Below are 8519 nucleotides of genomic sequence, written 5' to 3' on the forward strand. Positions count from 1 at the left end.
GGATGTTAAAGTCCCCTACTATTATTGTACTACTACTGATTAGTTCCTTTATGTTTGTTAGTAACTATTTTATGTATTGGGTGTTTCCATGTTGGGTACACAAATATTTGCAATTGTTATATCCTCTTGTTGGAATTTCCCCCTTATTATATAGTATCCTTCTTTGTTTCTTTTTATAATCTCTCTTTTAAAGCATATTTGGTCTGATAGATGTATTGCTACCCGAGATTTCTGTTGACATCTATTTGCATGATAAATGTTTCTCCATTGAAAGGATGGTGTCTCTAGGTCTAAAATGAGTCTCTTGTTGGCAGAATATAGATGGGTCTTGCTTTTTATCCGCTCTGTCATCCTGTCTTTTTTTTTTTTTTTTTTAATATATGAAATTTATTGTCAAATTGGTTTCCATACAACACCCAGTGCTCATCCCAAAAGGTGCCCTCCTCAATACCCATCACCCACCCTCTCCTCCCTCCCACCCCCCCATCAACCCTCAGTTTGTTCTCAGTTCTTAACAGTCTCTTATGCTTTGGCTCTCTCCCACTCTAACCTCTTTTTTTTTTTTTTTCCTTCCCCTCCCCCATGGGTTTCTGTTAAGTTCCTCAGGATCCACATAAGAGTGAAACCATATGTATCTGTCTTTCTCTGTATGGCTTATTTCACTTAGCATCACACTCTCCAGTTCCATCCATGTTGCTACAAAAGGCCATATTTCATTTTTTCTCATTGCCACGTAGTATTCCATTGTGTATATAAACCACAATTTCTTTATCCATTCATCAGTTGATGGACATTTAGGCTCTTTCCATAATTTGGCTATTGTTGAGAGTGCTGCTATAAACATTGGAGTACAAGTGCCCCTATGCATCAGTACTCCTGTGTCATCCTGTCTTTTGATAGCATTTAGTCCATTTACATTCAAAGTAGTTATTGAAATATATATATTGAAATATATATGTGTATATATTTATATGTATATATTATATACATATACATATACATATATGTATATATTATATACATATACATATACATATATGTATATATGTACATATACTTACCTGTATATGTATTATATATGTGTGTGTGTGTGTGTGTGTGTGTATATATATATATATATATATATATATATATATAGTCATTACTTGTTTTGTGGTTGTTTTTCTAGGTTTTCTCTAATCTTCTCTTTACTTTCTTTTTTAATGTTTTGCTGGTTTTCTGTAGTGTATACTTAGATTCCTTACTCTTTATTTTTTGCATATCTGTTACTTTTTTAAAAAAATTCTTTTTAATGTTTATTTTTTGAGAGGCAGAGATAGAGGGTGAGCAGGGGAGGTGCAGAGAGAGAGGGAGACACAGAATCTAAAGCAGACTCCAGGCTCTGAGCTGTCAGCACAGAGCCTGACACGGGGCTCAAACTCACAGACTGTGAGATCATGACCTGAGCCTAAGTTGGATGCCCAATTGACTGAGCCACCCTGGGAACCCCTCTTATACTTTTTTTTTATTTGTAGTTACCATTCAGTTTATATGTGACATCTTCTGTATTTAGCATTTTTATATTAAGCTGCTGGAGGCTTAATTTTGAACTCATTCTCACTCCTTTCCCTTCCACATTTCAGATATTCGGTATCGTATTTTATATCCCTTTATTTTGTGCTTTTCTTCACTGTGTTTTACAAATATACTTAATTTTGTTTTGCTTTTGTTTCCTATGTTGTTGTTGTTGTTTTCCCACTCACGGAGTTTCCCTTAACATTTCTTATAGGGGTGATTTAGCGGTCATGAATTCTTTTAACTTTTGTTTGCCTGCAAAACTCTATCTTTCCCTCTATTCTGAATGATAATCTTACTGAATAGAGTATTCTTGCCTGCAGATTTTTCCCTTTGAGCACTTTGAATATATCATGCCACTCTCTTCTGGCCTTCAAAGCTTCTGCTGAAAGATCAGCTGATAACCTTATGGCACTTCCTTTGCATATAACTGTCTTCTTTCCTCTTGCAATCTTAATATTGTTTATCACAGTTTTTGTTTTTGTTTTTTTTGCCATTGTCATTACTAAATTACTATGTGTCTTAGAGTGGACTTCCTTTGGTTGAAGTTGTGGGGAATCTCTTTGCCTCTTGGTTCTGGATCTCTGCTTCCTTCCCTAGATTTGGGAATTTTTCAGCTATTATTTCTTCAAATACATTTTCTTCCTTTCTTTCTCTTCTCCTTCTGGAATCCCTATAATGTGAGTGTTATTACACTTGATGGTGTCACCGAGTTCTCTAAGTCTGTTCTCATCATGTAGTGTTTATGTCTTACATGTGCAGCTTGATTTTTTCCATTACACTCCTCCAGGTCATGATGCGTTCCTCGGCTTCCTGTAGACTATTATTTATTGCATCTATTTTATTTTTCATTTCACTTATTGAGTTCTTCATCTCTGACATGTGTTTTTATCTCTTTGTCAAGGGTCTCAATGATGGTCTTCACCCTTTTCTAAAGTACAATATCTTTATTTTTATTATTTTAAATTATCTATCATGCATATTATTTATTTCTGTTTCACTTAGATCTCTTGCTCTGATTTGTCCTGTTCTTTCACTTGGGACATATTTCTGTATCCTCATTTTGTCTACCTCTATGTGTCTGTTTCTCTTTGTCAGGAAAGTCAGGTACTTCTGCTCTTGAAAGTAGTAGCTTTACAAAGAAGATGTCCAGTAGCACCCTGTAGTGTGACTTCCCCTGTTCACTAGAACATGGCACTTCAGGGTTGTCTCCTATGTGTATCGCTTATGTCTTGCTGTTGTTTGAGTCACTTTTTATTTCAGTCCAGACATCTGCATTGCTCTTTGCCTATTGTAGACTGTGGTTGCTGTCTGTGGTGTTAGTGAGAGCCAGGCAGGCTGCCTCTGAGGGGTCCTGACCACAGGCAGGCTGGAGGTGGAGCAGCAGTGTTAGCAAAATTTGTGCTGAGCTGCTAGTCTTAGGCTGGATCCATGAAGTAACATAGCTGCCAGGGCTGTGGAACACAGTGGTGGCAATTGGGGACATGGTGCTCATTGGAGGTGGTAGCCAGGTGTGTGGTGGTTGAGTGGGGTAGCAAATTTTCGATGCAAATTTGTGACTTGCTAACATGTGATGTGAGCAAATTTTGCACTAAAATGCTAGCCCTAAGCCAGATTCCTAAAGTACAGTGGCCACTGGGTCCATGGCTTGTGACAGCAGTAGCCAGGGTCATGGTGCATGGTGGCTGGACACAGTACACTGGATGCTAACAAAATCTGTGCTGAGCCCAGAGTTGAGACTAACATACTTGGAGTGGATGAGTCCTCAGGCAAACTTCTGGGTGGGAGCATTGCTAGCAGGTTAGGTAGCAAGTATCTGTGCAATTCTACCTCCTGCAGCTGCCACTGTGTTTATGTCTGGGGGCAGGGGAGGAAAATAGTGCCTGTCAGCTCCTTTGTTCCAAGAGAAGTTCCCTAATACACTCTGAAGTCCATATAAACAGATCTCCCTCGAATGTAGATGCTGGAGAGGATGTGGAGAAAGGGGAACCCTCTTGCACTGTTGGTAGGAATGCAAAATGGTGCAGCCACTCTAGAAAACAGTGTGGAGGTTCCTCTAAAAATTAAAAATAGATCTACCCTATGACCCGGCAATAGCACTGCTAAGAATTTACCCAAGGGATACAGGAGTGCTGATGCATAGGGACACTTGTACCCCAATGTTTATAGCAGCACTTTCAACAATAGCCAAATTATGGAAAGAGCCTAAATGTCCATCAACTGATGAATGGATAAAGAAATTGTGGTTTATATACACAATGGAATACTACGTGGCAATGAGAAAGAATGAAATACGGTATTTTGTAGCAACGTGGATGGAACTGGAGAGTGTTATGCTAAGTGAAATAAGTCATACGGAGAAAGACAGATACCATATGTTTTCACTCTTATGTGGATCCTGAGAAACTTAGCAGAAGACCATGGGGGAGGGGAAGGAAAAAAAAGGTTAGAGAGGGAGGGAGCCAAAACATAAGAGACTCTTAAAAACTGAGAATAAACTGATCATGATGGAGGGTGGGAGGGAGGGGAGGGTGGGGGATGGGGTATAGAGGAGGGCACCTGTTGGGATGAGCACTGAATGTTGTATGGAAACCAATCTGACAATAAATTTCATATTAAAAAAAAAAAAAACTGATCTCTCTCTTGTTTGCACCAGTCATGTAAACTGTCTCTAGTGCATTCCCTCTCAGTTGGCTGTGGTCTCTTTAAGGGCAGGGACCTAGTTATCATTTGCCTTTCTGGACTACACAGTACTGAGTCACTGACTTTCAAAGCTCCAAGCTCCAAGTCCCACTTGTCATATAAACGCATAGAATTCAGCCCCTCTGGTTTTCAAGGCCACCTGTTACAGAGATTCATCTTCCCCATGTAGGTCCCTGATGCTTTCCCCTCTCTGTGCCCCCTCTTCCCTCCCTCCTGAGGGCAGCTCTCACCACAGTTTGTGCCCTTCCTAAGCTCTCCAATGCAGCTTATTCTCTACATTTAGTTGTGGAGTTTGTCCTGCCAGTCTTTGGATTGCCTTCTGGTTTCTTTACTCAGATGTGACTACTCTCTAGTTGCAAACATGGGACACAGTGAGCTTAGGGTCCTTCTACTTTGCCGTCTTCCCAAGTTCCCACCTAAAATCTTCTCTATCTCTTTGTCGACGTTTTCACTGAGTTGTTCCCCCTTTCTCTCCAGTCTAGTGAGAACCTTCATGATTACTACTTTAACCTATTTTTTAGACATATTACTTATTTCAGTTTCATTTAGTTCTTTTTCTCTGATTTTTGTTGTTATTTTGTTTGGAACATATTCCTCTGTCTTCTCATTTTTCTTAAGTTTGTTTCTATGAATTAGATGGAACAGCTTCTTCTCCTAAAGTTGAAGAAATGGTCTTGTGCAAGGTCATTCCCTGTATAGACTGGTGACTGTAGCTTGTGGTTGGATTTATGGCTCGTATTGACTGGGGTTCCTGTGGTACTCTGTGCTTGTGCTGCCCTGGTGGGATGGCAAGGGCTGAAGTGAGCATGGGGTGGGGCTCTCCACATACAGTGTGTGCCACCAGGACTGCTGAAGCTGAAGTCAGCGCAAGACAGGAGGTCCTGAAACTCTGTATAGAAGGAGTCCTGGCAGGACAGCTGATGGTGAAGTTGGTGCAAGCAGAAGGGTCCAGGTGCACTCTGCTCAGAAGCCACGCTATTGGGGCAGCAGCAGTGAGAATGAGTCAGAAGCTTGTTGAGTCCTCTGTGCTGAGACTGCACTTGCAAATCATCAGGAGATGAAGTGGTTTGGGCTTGGACTGTTTGGGGGTGCCTTGTTCCTGTGTCATCTTGGCAAGGTGGCTAAAGCTGTAGTGAGTGCTGACCAGGGATGTCCTGGAGTGTGCCACTCTGAGGCCATCTTGGTGGGATGGCTTGGGCTGGTGTGGGCTAGAGACCTGGAGATCACTGGGGTGATAGACTAATTAGGGCACACAGACACTCCTCTCATACATCTTATCAAAGTGGAGGGGAAACATAAACTGTTGCACTTACTAGGACCTCTGAACTGCATAGACTTCCAGCATCTTCCTGTTTGTTTGGTGGAGTTTGGGGCTTAATTCTTTATATTCTGTTAGCTCTTTTAAATCACTACTTTATTTCTGTGCCCCTAGGCAGATGGATTTGCTCATGATTCCTTAGTACTATCCCTCCTCACTGTAGTTCGCACTGTCAGTGAGGTTTCCTATTTCAACATGTCTCCATCTCTCTTGCCATTATCTAAGTGCTCTCTCCATATTTTGTTGTGCAGAAGCTGTTTAGTCATCCCTCAGTTCTTCTTCAGGAGCAATTGTTTATAGACAGGTGTAGATTTGGCATTTCCATGGAGGTGATTTCAGATTCTTCATATATTGCCTTCTTGGACTGGAAGCCTCTTCAAACCCAAATTTGGAAAAGCACCTTCATAACCCTCTACCTCTGTTGTATCACCGACCCATGGGAAACTAAAGGATGTTGCACATGAGGGCTCTTTCATCACCATCATCATCATCATAATTATTAAAAAATATTTTCAATGTTTATTTTTGAGAGAGACAGAGTACAAGTGGGGTAGGGGCAAAGAGAGAGAGAGAGAGAGGGAGACACAGAATCTGAAGCAGGGTCCAGGCTCCGAGCTATCAGCAGTGAGCCCGACACAGGACTCGAACTCACAAACCACAAAATCATGACTGAACTGAAGCTGTATGCTGAACTGACTGAGCCACCCAGATGCCCCTGATCATCATTGTTATTAAACAGATATTAGTTGGAGGACTTAATATATGCTAGAACCCAGTAGTAATGGTTTATGTCTTAGAGACAATCACATCTGGTTAAGATGTACATCTTTTTTAAAATTATTTATTCTTACCTGAAAATAATGATTAATTATAGAGAGCATTCTAAGGTGGTGTGGATAGCTGGCAATTGCATTCCCTGATAAAAATTTTCCTCTTCCAGAGCCTTGCTGTGAACATCACAAATGGGGTCCTAGTTCCACCACTTCATGGCTGTGGAGTTGTAAACAAGTCTCTTGATTCTGTCTGGATATAAATTTCTTGACCATGAAATGGGATAAAAATAATCGATCATATCTTCTCTGCCTATTTCATAGGACGGTTGCAAGCATAGAAAAGACAAAAATAAATGACTCAAAGAGCTAATAACATGCTTATCTTAGATGAGCAAACAGGTCCCACATACAAGGAATTTGGGGTTAAGATGGCAGAGCAGCATGGAGACCCTGAGCTTGTCTCTGATCCCAGCCAGATAAGCACCAAATCATTTTGAACACCTAGGAAACTGACTTGAGGATTAACAACAATCTGCATAACTTGAGCCACAGAACATGGCAAGTACACAGTGCAGAGAGGTGAACTGGGGCAGAGAAAAGCTGTGGAGGGTAGGGAGCTGTTTTTGTGGAGAGAGGACAGAGAAAGGGAAAGGGGGAGAGTGTGGCACACCAGAATCATGCAAGTGAAGCACTTCCCAAAAGTCTCCAGAGAGAAAGGAAGAGAGAGAGAGAGAGAGAGAGAGAGAAAGAGACAGAGACAGAGTAAACTCTTATAGGGGACTGAACAAGAAATCTCCCTAAAAACATTGATGGGAAGAAAGGAGAGGATTTCAATATCACCAGAATTCTATAAACAGTAGAGTGCAGAGTCTGAAGGTTCAGAGCTCAGTGCCTGGTGGTGCTCTGGTGAGAAAGCAGGGCAAATCCCCAGGAGCAGACAGTGGGGTCTGAGGGGTTCATGTACCACACGGGGAGAAGTGGCTTCCCTGCTTAGAGTGCATTTGGTAGAGGTCATATGGCCTCCCCACAGCAAAGGTCCTAGCAGACCCGACAGAGCAGACACGTTTGCTGGTACTGGGGACAAAGACGCCAGAGTGTGATGAAACTTGGTGCCTGTTGTGCTTTGTGGTTTACCATAATCTTTGAAACTCTGCCACAGGACAATCATATAAACTTTTTCTGGGGCAAGCCAGTACCTGGCTGTTGCTCAGCGAGACCCTCACCTAAAGCGTTGGCACTGGTCCAAGCCACAGGGGTCTCTGAAGCATGGGGTTGAAACATAATCCCATCTGAGATAAAACTCTGGAGAGAGGTGCTGCCTGGCAAGTGGACACCTTGGACATGAACAGGATAGAGGCAGGGAGTGGATAGAAGCCTGAGACAAAGGAAGGGTCCTTGATCACTGGTGGGTGAAAGCACGAAGTTCCTGTGCCAGAGCTGAGTAAAGCAATTTCCACCTCTCCTGCTCATGTGTGCCACAATGATCCACCCCAGTAAATTAAGCAGCGCCACCTACTGGAGAACGAAGCTGTTACATCAAGTCCATACAACTGCGCCCTCCAAGTACATCCCCTAGAAGACCAGCACGAGTCACTCCCAGTGCTTAGTGTATGGACTACAGAAGACTTCACAGTTTCAGTTCTAGGGTCTAGTTTCAGTTCTAGGATGCAATGTCATTTGTGTTTCATTCTGTTTGCTGGTTCATTTATTTGTTCATTTTCTTTGTTTCTTTTTGCTTAAATTGCTTTTTTCTTTCTTTCTCCTTCCTTCCTTCCTTCCTCCCTTCCTTTCTTCCCTCCTTCCTTCCTCATTCTTGGATACAGAAAGAGAAAATTTTACTTCTTTTTTTTTCTTTTTATTTTTTTAATATTCTATTTCGTTTTCTTTATTTCATTTTATTCTATTTTTTTATTTTTAAATTTTTGCTTACATTTTTCCCCTTCTCTTTCTCTTTTTATTCTGTCAAGCTTCTTTCAACAAGCAGACCAAAATACACCTAGGATCTAGCTTCCTTTATTTGATTTTTGTTTTTGTTTTTTTAATTTTTATTTTTTATATTAAGCTTTTTTTCTTCCTCCAAAATGGCAAAGCGAAGGAATTCAGCCCAAAAGAAAGAAGAGGAAGAAATTACAGCCAGGGTTTAATCAACACAGATATAAGCAAGATGTCTG

Source organism: Panthera onca, chromosome B1, assembly GCF_046562875.1.
Source record: "Panthera onca isolate mPanOnc1 chromosome B1, mPanOnc1 haplotype 2, whole genome shotgun sequence".
Taxonomy (NCBI): Eukaryota; Metazoa; Chordata; class Mammalia; order Carnivora; family Felidae; genus Panthera; species Panthera onca.